This window comes from Saccopteryx bilineata, chromosome 1 (genome assembly GCF_036850765.1).
Source record: "Saccopteryx bilineata isolate mSacBil1 chromosome 1, mSacBil1_pri_phased_curated, whole genome shotgun sequence".
In the NCBI taxonomy this organism is placed as follows: domain Eukaryota; kingdom Metazoa; phylum Chordata; class Mammalia; order Chiroptera; family Emballonuridae; genus Saccopteryx; species Saccopteryx bilineata.
Window position 1 is genome coordinate 216582452 of NC_089490.1, and position 14522 is coordinate 216596973.

At 43.1% G+C, this 14522-nt stretch overlaps 1 long non-coding RNA gene and 1 pseudogene across 1 annotated transcript; both read left to right on the forward strand.

The window, feature by feature from the left end:
• Positions 1-262: 262 nt before the first annotated feature.
• On the forward strand, positions 263-9251 carry LOC136320305 (uncharacterized). The gene is made up of 3 exons (XR_010728301.1): positions 263-356; positions 6034-6136; positions 7388-9251. It is a non-coding gene; the product is annotated as an uncharacterized lncRNA (long non-coding RNA).
• On the forward strand, positions 2418-2613 carry LOC136321504 (small nucleolar RNA U3; annotated as a pseudogene).
• Positions 9252-14522: the final 5271 nt, after the last annotated feature.

Below are 14522 nucleotides of genomic sequence, written 5' to 3' on the forward strand. Positions count from 1 at the left end.
CACCCCGCCCCCGCCCCGCCCCGATCCGCCCCCGAGCGCGGCGCCCTTCCGCTTCGGAGCCCCGCCCCTCACGGCCCCCACCTCCAGGAGTTAGTCTCCTGCGCTCCCATCCCCGGAGCCACGGCCCCCACCCCGGGGGCCCCGTCTCCCGGGCCCGCCACCCTCGCAATCCCACCCTTCACGACCCGAACCCCCGGGAACTCCGCCCCACACTTTCCACACCCCCACTCCTGGGAACCCCGCCCCCCTCACTTCTCCCCTTGCTACACCCTGCAGCTTCTGGCGTCGAGCGGACCCGCCCGCGTGGGTTCCCGCGGTGCCTCCACTTCCCAGGCTCCCCTTGGCCAGTTCAGAAGGTGGGTGGCACGTCCCCAAGTCCGTGCCCCGCGGTCTGACGGGATTGCCGGTGGTGACCACCATAGCGCCACGTGGGCACTTGTTTGACAAAGGAAACTTTTCTAGGTCTAATGTGTCTAAGAAAGCCTGACATCTCGGGACCCAGCCGCCTGCCGACTGCTCCTCTCCTGTCCCTTTCCCTGATGGGCCATCTTTTTCCTTCCTTTGAGTCGACCCAAGACACCGGGCCGTTGTCCCTGGCGACGTGAGCCGACAGAGGAGGGGTGGGCGGTGGGCAGCGAGGAGGCCAAAGGGAGGACCTGGGGAGACTGGACAAGTGTAGGAGTGTTAAAAGAAAATCAATACCCGCCCTTCTTAAGGAGACAGAGAAATAAAGTACCAGGTAGCTCATAATGTCAGGAGTTTGGAACAGCAGGGCCAGCACGCCTGTGCTGCGTTTTGCCAGTGCGGAGGAAGAGATCGTCTCAGAGATGCCGCGTGGCATTTCCTTTCTCAGATACCACAGAAGAAATGACAAGATTTATTTTAGAATCTCGGAAACCGGAACTCTCAGCAGGTAGATGTTTGCAAACAGACTGAAGAGGAGTGGCAAGTTTTCATAGGCAGAGAAGCAACTTCCCAACAGTAGGGGCTGTGTTGGTCATTTTGAAGTGTGCCCCAGATAACAAAAATTAAAGTTATACAGAGCCCTTATCGCTTTACTATCTGACCCATTTGAAGAAGACTGTAACAGGTCTCAGAAGAGAATTAAGTATCCACTCTTAAAACAACTGCATTTCAGCTGTTACTTCACCTTCAAAGTAACACTTGGATAATTCTGAACACAATTGTAGAAATAACTTGCAAAGTTCTATTTTAAACGTGAAATAGCCTTATTATTTTCTGGCCCAAATTTTCTAAGAAAACATTTTTGGAATGTCATGAATGTGACAAGCTCTATACTAAAAGACGTTGCTATCAACAGTGTTAGCAGCATGATATACTGAAACCCCACCAGTTGAGTAACCTGGATTGCACAGTATGTGAAGGGACTATGTATGAAGCCACAGGTGAGAAGAGCTTTTTGGTATTATTATTCTCTATTTAAGTTGCTATCTGGGCTCAGTGCACTAACCCTGAGTCCCACTGATTAGTACTGAGTCATTTTTTTAACATGTATTATTGAGATTTAATTAACATCTTCTAACTTGCTTTGAAATTCACATAGGAAAGGTTCTGTGCTGTTACAAACCTTGTCTCGTGTGTTTTTTGTTTGTTTGTTTTTGGTTTGAGAGAAAAATGAGAAGCATCAAATTGTAGTTGCATCACTTTTGTTGTTCACTGATTATTTCTCATATTTGACCAGGCTGTATGAGTCACTGGTTCACTCAAACCAAACCAGTGACCCCTTGCTCAAGCCAGCAACCTTGGGCTCAAGCCAGCAACTTCTAGGCTTAAGCCAGCGACCTTGGGATCATGTTGGTGATCCTCCACTCATGCCAGCACCTCAGGGTTTCAAGCCTAGGTCCTCAGTGTCCCAGGTCGACGTTCAGTACACACCACACCACCACCGGTCAGGCTACCTCCCGTGGTTTTTAAGGCAGTTGCAAAAAATTGTTGCTTTCAAAACAGCACAACTCAATTAAGTTTTTCAGATCGAATATAATTGATTGCCAGAGAAGTCATAATATAAATATGATTTGACATAATTCAAGGATATCAGCCAAAGTGTGTCAAGTTCATCGTCTGGAAGATAAAGAGTAACTAAAAGAAAACTATTTCCAGATTATAAGAAACTCAGGGAATTAAATGGCTCTGACAGATAACTTGGCTGAAATTGGGGAGAAATGAATACACATATTCACGTACCCCAGGGAAGAAATAAAAATAGACAAATTCCAAATATATAATAAGGTAAAAGAGTGGGATAGCTCTAGTGTTAAGAATTATAAAAATTGGTATGAATGAGCCATTTTAAAATGGAGTCAGAGCTGCTATCCCCGGACTGCCTTGTACATCCTAGTCCTTAACCCCTTGGAATGTTAAAACTGGACAAAATAGCTTTGGACTGGGCCTGAAGCAGCATTATTATATATCCTAAGCACCTGTAAGCAAAAGTAACAACAGAGTACCAGAAACCAGGAGGAGGAGTTGCAGTGTTCTCTTCTGAGCGTGAAGCCGGCTCTTGGTGTTACTTGTGCAACTGCTTTTTGCCATTGATGATCGTTCTTCTCTTCCTTTGGGAGAGTAAGAGGGAGAGAACGCAGTCTGAGTGGGGGGGGAAAAAAGTAACAAGAAAGCAAGTATCCTGACTACCAGACTGAAAGTTAAAAACATTCCTTAAAATTGTTACATTAGCATAGTGGTTTGCAAACTGCTGCTTGGCTCGGGAGCCACATGCGGCTCTTTGGCCCCTTGATTGTGGCTCTCTTACAAAACACCAGGTGCAGGCGTGCAGTTATGCGCGGGAGTGTCAGTAGGTCCTAATTAAGTTAATAACAATGTACTGACCTATACAGTTTAAGTTTAAAAAATTTGGCTCTCAAAAGAAATTTCAGTTGTACTGTTGATATTTGGCTCTGTTGACTAATGAGTTTGCCCACCACTGGGTTAGCATATCTACACCAGTGGTGGGACTCAGCCGGTTCGCGCCGGTTCAGCAGAACCGATACCTAATTTTTTGTTGAGTTCAGCGAACGGGTTGTTAAAATGGCGCTTGTAATTGGAGTTCTCTCTAAGGTGGGTGCTTGGGCAGCTGTCCAATGTGGAAATCACAAATCTACATTCCTTACTCTTTTTTAATCTTCATCTGTGCTGTTGTTTTCTAATTACCATACTACTGTTCATTCTGTCCATAGATGAAAAAAAAAATTGATGAACTATGCTTATAATATTTATTCATTTCATAAAACTCATTATACCTTTGATGAAATACTATATTTTAATTTCCTCGCGTTTGTTACTTCAGTAAACAAACATATAATGTAAAGAGAAAAAAGTGACCTGACGGGGGAGGGGGGGGTGGCACAGTGGATAAAGCGTCAGACTGGGATGTAGAGGACCCAGGTTCGAGACCCTGAGGTCACCAGCTTGAGCGCAGGCCCATCTGGTTTGAGCAAAGCTCACCAGCTTGAACCCAAGGTCGCTGGCTTGAGCAAGGGGTTACTCGGTCTGCTAAAGGCCCACGATCAAGGCACATATGAGAAATCAGTCAATGAACAACTAAGGTGTTAAAACAAAAAACTGATGATTGATGCTTCTCATCTCTCTCCGTTCCTGTCTGTCCTTATCTATCCCTCTCTCTGACTGTCGCTCTGTCTGTAAAAAATAAAATTAAAGTTAAATTAATAAAAAAGTGCCAAACAACCAGGGCATGACAAGCTGTCATTGGAAATATCTTAACAGTTTTATTGTTTTTTGTCAAGTATTATTTCATGTTTTCATTAACATTTTAAAACTCTTATAACATAATCTAGTTTTGTGTACCTCTTTAATTGTTCTTATTTAAGTATTAAATGCATGAAATAGTAAACTACCTTTTGGTATATCATTTTTTATACTTAAAACGGTCATTAGGGCAGAGAACTGGTTGTTAAATTATTTGAATCCCACCACTGATCTACACCAATATAAAGGCCTTCCTTCTATTGATGTAATTGTTACCCTTCTCTTCCTCATAAATCCCCCTTGCTTTGGCCTCCTAATTAAACCACTATTTGTGTTTCTGCCTTAATTAGTGCTGCGTGAATAGCTATTCTTTTGGTTCTCAAACAAATGTTTGTAACCTTTCACTTTGGCTTTTTAGTTTTAGGTTAACAGTGCCTTCTTAAGCAAGAATTTGGTTGGAGGCAGCCTGCCTTGTCCTTCTTTTTGGATTTGATTTAGCCAGTGGACTCTATTCACAAAATGAAGAAACTGGCATGTGGTCCCTGACTCTCTGTAATGTTGTACAACCTTGCAGCTGTCCACAAAGCATCCTGTATTCATCACTTCACTGAGGCACTTCATTGAAGTTCTCAAACTTTTTGAAGTTGGGACACATTTGAAATCCTACAAATAATTGTAGGCGCTCTATATACAAATTTCTGAGAAATATGTTATAATAATTAAGTCAACTATTAAAGAAAAAATATAAAGTCCAAGCATGCTTTTATGGTAATTAAATGAAATAAATATGACAAAATTAAATTTATTCTGACATTAAAAAACATTTTTATGTTATATTTTTTGAGTTATGCTTTTTAGAATTTGTAAAAAAAAAGGGGTTAAAAAATAAAAAAACAGGCCCTGGCCGATTGGCTCAGCAGTAGAGCGTCGGCCTGGCGTGCGGGGGACCCGGGTTCGATTCCCGGCCAGGGCACATAGGAGAAGCGCCCATTTGCTTCTCCACCCCCCCCTCCTTTCTGTCTCTCTCTTTCCCTCCCGCAGCCAAGGCTCCATTGGAGCAAAGATGGCCTGGGCGCTGGGGATGGCTCCTTGGCCTCTGCCCCAGGCGCTAGAGTGGCTCTGGTCGTGGCAGAGCGACGCCCCAGAGGGGCAGAGCATCGCCCCCTGGTGGGCAGAGCATCACCCCTGGTGGGCGTGCTGGGTGGATCCCGGTCGGGCGCAAGCGGGAGTCTGTCTGACTGTCTCTCCCCGTTTCCAGCTTCAGAAAAAAAATACAAAAAAAAAAAAAAAAACCAACAAAAAGTTATCTTTTTTTTTATATATAAATACATTCTTAGTAAGATTTAGTAAATTCAGCAGGTCCTCGCGCGAATGTGTTAAGTTTTTTCATTCTTGTGTTTATGAGAAACATGAGCCTAATGTGTCCAAGTGATTTCTTCAATGTTTGGGCATATATCTGAAAGGCAAACTCTCATTTCCTCGTCAATACATTGAAGAATTTCTCTCTTTTTACTCTTAATTGTGTTGAGTGCAGAACCCCCCCCCACACACACACACACACACACACATATCATCTTAACTTGACACCAAACAAAGGATAGAAGAAACTTGCCTCCAGTCTTTCCGGGGAACATGGAGGGTAGTGTAAACAATCCAGCACTACAGCTTAACAGCCATTTGCAACCTAATCAGGCAAGTGAGGTGGTGGGTTGGGCAGACTGTCAGCTTACAGCCAATTCCCCACACCTCTGCCCCCCAAAAATCTAAACTCCAAAAACCCGGTTGGTTTTTTGGTCCCCAACAGGCACATATTTCTCTGGAACACCATAGGGTGCACCTGGAAATCTTCTAGGGCTCATACTTTGAGAACCACTGCATTAAGCACTATGGAGAGAGGAGAAAAGCTGTGAGATGGAGAGAATACAGGGTTATATTTACTAGATCTGTTGGTGATGGGCAATTGGTAGTCCACACCAGGTTGGCTCTTTAGGAAGGTTGTGTTGGTTCCTGAAATGCTTTTCTGAGAAAATAGGGAGATACCACAACTAGTGCCTTTAATAAAACTGTCTCTGATGTATTGGATTGTGGCGTTCTTCCTGTACAGGTGTCAGTTCAGTAATTTTTCTCAGAATTATTCTTGGGTCCCCACTAGAATGTAAACCCCATGACAGGGAGAACCATATCTGTCTTGTTCACTGTTGGGAGCAAGAATGCTTGATTCAGAGAAAGGGCTCAACAATTATTTGTTGAATGAATTATGAATGAATGAGTGAGTGTTACAGAGTTTGCATTATTATCCCCTTTTTACAGATAAGGAAACTGAGGCATCAAAGGAAAAATCTCACCTGAGGTTATCACCCTTCATAGTCTGAGATGGAATTGAGATTCAGACAACAGCAGTTTCTTTCATTTGGTAAGCCTTTAACATTAATTTACGTATCTAAGGTTAATTATTGGCTGATTAATGATTAATGGGGTTCACGGCTATAATTTTTTAAAAATTGATTTTAGAGAAGAAGGGAGAGAGAGAGAGAGAGAGAGAGAGAGAGAGAAATAATACACCTGCCGCTCTACCCATCCCCACACCCAGTGGTTGACTGTTGTACGTGCCCCTACTGGGGACTGAACCTGCAACCTTGGTGCTTTGGAACAATGCTCCAACCAACTGAGCCACTTGGCCAGGGCTATGGCTATAATTTATTAAAGCTTTAATATTCTTCATTGGTGAAACACACCTCTGAATACACAAGATGATAACCAATACTTCCATTACACATCTGACAGCTTAGCTAACAGTTGCTATCCTAGAACCCCTCTCTCTAGCTCAGCCCCATTTTTTAAAACCTAAGGAGAGAGACACAAATAGCAAGGCTATCCCCCATGGTAGGTTGCCCTGAAGCACCTCTGGAGACCTGGGGGCTGACAGATTTGATGGCTTGGGGGAAAAGCCCAGAGGCAATGGAATGGGATGTGCTTGAAGTGGGGCATTGTCACCATGCATCTGCCCACCCCAGAGGTAGGCCAAGGGGCTTACACAAAGCTTCTGCTAAATACCTGTCTGAGCTTTCGTTTCTTAGTCTTTAAGATGAGAATGACTACACCAACTTCTAAGGTAGCATGTCAAATGAGAGAGAGGTGGCACCAGGGACAGACCCTCCCTGGGTCCATGTTGGTGAACCAGCCTCTCTCACGTCACACCCACTTGGCTCTGCGTGTGGTGTAGTTATCGTATTTACCCACATGCAAGGTCCCCTGGTGTTTATGAATGCTATTTCAGGACTCTCATCTTCTTAGTTGAAGATCAGAGAAGGGCTCCTTCTCTTTCTGCTGCCCATCCACACAGCTGAATGTCATGTGGGCTCTCAGTACAAAATGTCTGCTGAATGAATTTGTCTTCCCAAATAGTTTGTGATCCCAGCCCCAAACAGAGATACCCTGCAAGATAATGGAAAACCACAGGGTAAACTTTCCAGCCCTAGTCTCAGAGCCGAGTGACTGAGTGACCGGCTCTAACATTTGCCAGCCAGTTGCTAAAGTGAATGGTGAAATTCTAGGCATGGGGGCAAACAGATGACTGGGGAAGGCCATCTCTTGGTGACATGGCTGGGCCGTCTGCTGGTGGATAAAGCCATCCTTCCTTATAGACACTTCTCTTTGGATGCAGGCAGACTTCCTGAGGATGATGATTCTTCCCTACATCTGTTACTGGTTATTCCAGATGCTGCCCGGACTTCACTACCACACCCAGAGAGGATGAGCAGTGGCCAAGAGTGAACCTGGTTTATTTAGAAGACCAGATGGTACATGGTGTGATTGGAGGGCCATGTTAATGACCAAGACAGAGAAAGAAGGGAAAGACAAGATGATTTTACAGATTTACTATTGGAAGAAAAATATGCTTTGAATATTTTGAGGGGTGGAGTAATTTTTTCCAACTGTAGCAAGAAGACAACCATGGTCTGTCACAAAGTCTGAGCAGGTAGGAGGAACTCCCTATGTCTAAGAATCATCTTCAAGCAAAATGGCCTATGTGAGGCTCAGAAGTGGACTCTTCTGTCCACTGAAATCATAGTTTAGTAGCAAAGGTAACTGGCTTAGCTGCTCTATGAAAAATGCTAAGAGGCCTCTTGAAAACAACAACAAAAATCTTCTATCTGCCTAAATTTTTACATTCAGTAAAGCTGCTGAGAGTTTTAGTCCTCTAAAAATATAAACAACTCTAGAAGCAATTACTCATTTTTCCCCTTCACCTGAAATTCCCACCCCACAATCGCCAAATAGAGAAACCCCATTGTTAAGACCTGGCTCAAATGCCTCCATGAAGTCCTCATGATCACCTGCACCTGAAAGAAGGTAGGTAGGCACAATCGAGACAGTTTATCTCCTTTAGAGTTTGAGCTCAGATGGACTTCGCTGTCCTTGGAAGAACAATGCCAGCATTTTTTACTTACATGTGTTATGGGTTCGGTGTTGTGTCCTCTCAAATCTGTAAGTTGAAGCCCTACTCCCCAATGTGACAGTATTTGGAGGTAGGAGCTTTATGAGAAGAGATGAGCTAGCTTGCCTCTCACACTGCTCTCCACCATGTGTGGAAACATCTGCCTGAAAACTGGGAAGGAGACACTCACCACAGCAGGTCTGCCAGCACCTTGATCTTGGACTTCCCAATTTCCAGAACTGTGAGAAATGCAGGTTAATGTCACCCAGTAGGCCAACCAGACTAAGACAATGTGGAAATGGCTTTAAAGTCATGTAAAATCTTGGAGAGAAAGGGACATAAAAATGTTCGGTGAGAAGAGGGTCTAAAAGTATGTGGCAATGATTTACTGATTGAGAAATAAAGGAATTACTCTCTCCTCCTCTAAACAATCTGTTCTTGACTTCTAAACACTCCCAGATGTGGCATGCACATTTCTTTCCTCTGTTCATCTCTTCAGGCTGCCGTGACATATATTAAATGAGCTCCTGGCTCTCAGCTTGTGAATGTCTCCATTTTGAGATCTGTGATAGGCATCCCGGCTCCCCAAGGAGTTTAGTGGAATCCGCCAGAGCTCTGTGCTCAACAGTAAGCAGGAGTCCATTCCCTTACCTCTACCATCAGCTAAACTCAGGTACTTGGGGAAAACTGTGCAATTATAAAGACTGACTTTTGGGGATCTTAATATATTCATTCTAGTGTCCCTGCTTGGATTTAATCTATATCTTCAAATTGTTTTAACCTGAAATACCAACAAAATGCCAAAATGACATAAAGAATGGAAAAAACTATAGAAATATGAAAATTTTTTAAGTTTCTGGGATTGTATTTTATTTTTTTAATTTCTGTGAAAAGAGTTTGTGTAATAGATACATTAAAATCATCAAGGACTGTGAGTCATCTACATTTCCAAACAGAGGGATTGATGCTACTGACCACTGAGAATATGAAATGTGTGTGCTAGTGTCAGTGACCTTGACCCCTGTCTACCTCAAGCCACTCTGGCAAATCACCCTGCATACTTCTGCCAGCCTCCTCCTCCTTCACAAGCACTCAGGTCAGGTTGGTGTCTCCCTTTGTGTTAACACTTTAGGTCTAAACTCTCTCACTGGTCACCCTCCCTCCCTCCCAGCACATCACCAAAGCCTCGACTAGGTGAGTCCATCCCCAGTTAGCTCTGTGCCCATCCGTTCATTTCGCTAGAGAGCCTTTCTTCCTTGCGTCCACCTATCCAAATTCTACTTATTCTTGTAAGTTTGGTTTAAATGCCATCCTGCTGACCTTTACTGCATCTCCTCTCATTTAAATTGTGGTGGCTGTAGCATCCATGGCTACTATCACAATAGAGAGCACACCATAGTAGGTATTGCCTGTGTCATAAGGGCAATAGCAAAGTGGCTCCAACAATAGCTGAGTGACTCCAAGGAGGTTATATGGTGGCTACTCGCCCACCTGCAGATAAGCTGTCCCCAGGGAGCCTCCCCATCCTCTCCTCCCCTGTCCTTTCTCCCTTCTGGTCTAGGACCTGCAGGCTATCACCCTCCACAAAGCCAATATGAACTCCTTATGACCCCTAAAAGAATTGTGGGGCTTGAAACCCCAGAAATATGGAGAGCTCTGATTAAGCTGTTTTGGAAACATAAAATAGAGACCAGAGGAGTCAAGTAAACTACATTTCAGAAATATTAGTTATGTTCCTATGTCAACCGCCAGTAGCTAAATGGAATCAACTATTGCATGGTCTCTACACTACTTTAATCCAGAGTCAGTCAAAGTCAAGCTTCCTGTGTGTCTTCTTTCACAAATGTTCAGCTATACCTTGCTTATTGATTGGAAGGATTAATATGTTAAAATGGCCTTACTACTAAAAGCAATATACAAGTTCAATACAATCCCTATTAAAGTAGCAATGGCATTCTTCTCAGAATTAGAACAACTAATCCTAAAATGTATATGGAACCACAAAGCTCCCAAAGAGCCACAGAAATCTTGAGGAAAAACAAAGTGGGAGGTATCATGCTCCCTGATATCACTGACCCTCGGTGCCATATCTAGGGCATGTCTGCAGGCTCAGGAAGCTGAGACCATGGGAACAGAAGCTCGCTGTGGATATAAGGCCTAACGTGGGCAGGGCTGTGTGGTGCATAGGATTATTCTAGGAGAGCCAGGGATTTGCATCTTGTGAGGGACCAAAGCTGCCCCTCTGTGTCAAGGTGACAAAGATTCTTTGCTTGACCAGACTTTAGTCAGACTCCTGGAACATTTCATAGGCCCATCTGTGCACTTTATAAAACCAAGTTTCAGCAAGAACCCTAAGTCAATTGAACTACAAACTCCTACCTTCAGTATCTGATCACCTGGATATCTATCTACGTAGATTCCTCATCCCCTACCACCCCCCAGGTGACATTTGACCCCGTCTTCAGCAAGAAACCCTGTTGCGTCTGTTTAGCCAGACCCTCCCTTGCCCCTGATATTTTCTCTCAGTAATTTTCCTCTGCCGCCCTCACCCTGTTCCTTGGCTGGGAAGACCCATTTGCCCAGCAATATTCAGAATTGAGCCCATCTCTATACTGAGGTGTCTTTCCCTCTATTGCAATAGTCTTAAATAAAGTCTGGTTCACCACTCTGATCGCTGTCATTTCTGGTTCTTCTTGGACATAGGCCAAGTACTGTCTGTCCACCCAGGAAACTTCTTCGTGTCCTCTGTGGCTCTGGTCCTGGTGCCGCTCTCCTCTCCTAGGCCACTGAGCTGCGCTGCTGTCCTGGATTTGTCTCCACTTTTTTACCATCCCTTCCTCCTCTGTTTTCTTCTTCTCTTCTAAGGCCCAAGCCTGGTGTCCTCTCATCATCTTCTCTGCCAGCATTACCAAGAGCACAGACTGCCCATCTTCTAGCATTTTCCAAATGTGCTCCTCACAGTTCCCAGGAAGAGTAATGCTGTTCCTTTAGACAGTCTGCTTTTTCACCCAGCTCTCAGAGGTTGCTGATTTTGAGGACTTGTGAGCTACTTTTTAGTGTCAAAGGGAGAATAAAGTAAGGATCATTTGGGATTTCCTTGCAGCACAAGAAGGTTTGGAAGGGGAGAGAGAAGGAGCTCAGATGATGGGGAGGGAGGTGGTGAGAGGAGCCATAGGGCTTCCCACCACAATTTGTGTCTGTGCTGTGTGTTTGTAGAATAAAGCCCCAATGTGGTCTCTCCCTCCAGTCCAGGAAAAGGCACCACATACACAGCCAGCCTCTCACTCATGGCCAGAACAGGAGCACTGATAGAGGGTCGTATACCGTATGGCTAAGCTGCTAGAAGTTACAAGTCAGGGTAATAAACTGTTAAAAGATTATATACTATAGCCTCCTAACTTGAAAAAAATATATACTTTCATAAAGACGTAGAAGGCCAGGTTTGAATTTAAAAGTTCCAGAATCCTTGGAGTTCCACCTGAATTGGTGGTATAGGGTGGCAGAGCCCAGATACCTACTCCCTTCCCTGTCAGGAAAGACAAGGGCTATCCCCTGAGACAACTTTGGATCCTTATCAACAGGAGAAGGAGAGGGCAGGGACTTAACTTTGCATAAAAACCTTATTCTTATTTACTGTGCTTTTCCTGGCAACCACCCATAACTTTTCTCTCACATACCTTTCTTTCTTTTGTCTTTAGCTGAAGATGGTATTTAAGCCAGAGTTCTAAGCCACCTCAGAAAGTCACTCCTTTTTCCCTGGATATCTCCTCCCTGTGTATACAGGAAGGAGATATCCTTGTTTGTTTTTCTTTTGCTATTCTGTTGTTTATTACAGTAGTGGGGCTCAGTCAAGAACTCACAAGAGAAAACAATTATTTTTCCTCCCTTAGTTTCAATTCTTCCTTGTTTGCCTTTTATAGAAGTAGTGTTTAAAAATTCATCTCCCCTCCTCAATGGCTTCTAAATGCAAGCCAACTACATTATGTAGTTCTGGAAATAAGAGGGAACAATCTATTCCTTTGTTGGAAGAAAAGAATTGTATTTTATTATTGTTGGATTTTTGTAGAGATGGTTTATCAGATTTCAGTATAGCATCTTCCTAAGGGATTTTTTTTTTAATTGAGGTATAAGGGATTTTTAAGGGTAATTTCAACTATGCTCAGTATCTTATACGTGGCCCTCTATAGTAAGGACTGATTTTTAGAAACTGTATCAGAATAGGAGGACCCAGGAGAGCTACTGGAGATTTGTGAGACCAGGTAAGAGGCTGTCATTTCTATAACATAATGGGGGTGGGCATCTCAAGTAGGATAGTTGCAGTAGAACTGGGAAGACACAGACATCAGAAATCACAAAGAAATACTTGACAGACTTGGAAATGGGTTAAACATTAAGGACAAGGAAAAGGAAGTGGTAAGAGCCAACAAGTTTTGAGCTTGGGTAACTCAGAGAATGATGGGGCAAAGGGCAGAAATTAAGAATCAGAGGCAAGAACTAATTGATGGGGGAAGGATTTGAAGAGTTTGCCTACACACAAGTTGACTCTGAGGAGCTGGTGGCACATGCAGGAACAAAGGTTTAATAGCCAACTGAAATGCATGGTTAGAGTTGACAGGGAAGCTAGAAATTGCATAGAGATGATGGTTGAAACTATAAAGAGACATAGTCAGTGAAGAACAGTAGGAATAGAAAAAGGCCTAAAACAGAACCATGGATCCAACTGGGACATGAGAGGGCCAGGGCTACAGAGAATGAATCAGGAATGGGAAATGTGGGGTAGGGACCTGCCCTCTTCCACCATCCTGGGAATGCTACCGAATGATCTCTCCAAATATATCTAATCCAGTCATTCCTATGCTTTAAAATCTACCTTCAGAGGATGAGTCCTAATTTCTTAGTACAATGGCAAGACTGTTTGCCTATGGCTCCCCATCTATAAGCCATCCCAAGCTTGCCAAGCACTTTCACATCTGATTATTTTCTCTCAATTTTACTACTGGGAAGTCCTTCTATCCTACCTGGCAAGTTCCTACTCACACTCCAAGGTCCAACACACTCATCTTCTCTGGGTAGCCATCCCCCACCTACCAACTCCAAGCACAGATAATTAGGTCCTTGAATATGTCACAGCACTTGTGACTTTGTTCTTTTATAATTGTCACCATTTTGTATTATTATTTATGTGTTCTTTCTGAATCACACTTGAGATTGAACAATCCAGAATAGGGAAGCAAGAAAAGACACTTAATAAGAAAGCAGACAGAACAGAGCCGAAGCCAGCACAACACTAGGACCATAAATAAAGAGAAAGCATCGAATCAGAAGCTAAGACAGAACTGAAGACCAACAGTAGGTGACAGAGGAACACAGTCTAGAACTAGTAGATCTGGAAGCAGCAGAATTTGGACTTGGGAATCACAGTGATGTAGTTGGTGGGAGAGACTCCTTGGAGTCCTCCTTGACCTTCCAGAAATTCCATCCTCATGATATTGAGAACTGAATGAGACCTGACACACTAGTCTCTCCTAAGATTTAATAACATACTTTTCTAACTCATCTTGACTCTTTTCCTGATTTTTCCAGATATGATCACATCTCCAAGATTCCTAGTAAGGTCTGTGTCCAAACCTTCTATAGGATAGACATTGCTTCCAGCAATGAATGGTTCTATTCTCTTTTTGAACCTTCAAGTGCTAGTTAAGTAAAGGTTGAAGGTCTGTGTAACTTGACCTCTCCCTCATGAGATGCAGGAGCCCGCGAAAGAGTGCATAGCGGATGGAACAGCAAATCAATGTTTCTCTCTCTCATCAATAAATAAATTTTAAAAAATTAACTTTGATCATAAAAGTAGTGTCAACAAAAATATTTTAAAAATAGAGAAGATACAAACACAATATAACTATGTGAACATTGTGATTTGTACACTGGTCTGTTCTCCATGCATATGTATATATACGAAAAATAATTTTCATTATATAATAAAAGGTATTATTATTATTATTATATAATAAAAAATAAATTTATACTGTAACTTGCCCTTTTCACTTAATTATATCATGAACATTTTTCTAATTTTGTGAATGTAATTTTAATAATATAGTATTCCAAAATAAGGGAATTCATAATTTATTCAACCAAATCTATGTTGGGATTTTATAAGTGGCAAAAGGAAGGTCCTGAGGAGAACTCATTTTTCCTGGAACTTGACTTCTCTCTTCCCCAGAGGCTGGGCCTGGTTCTGTACCTGTGACACCATCTTTCTGGCAACAGGGCAGATTTTCTACTTAGGAATCTGAAAGTAGGATTGAGACACGGGTCAGATGATCTCTGAGCAGCAGAGATTGGGAGACTCCGATTCTTC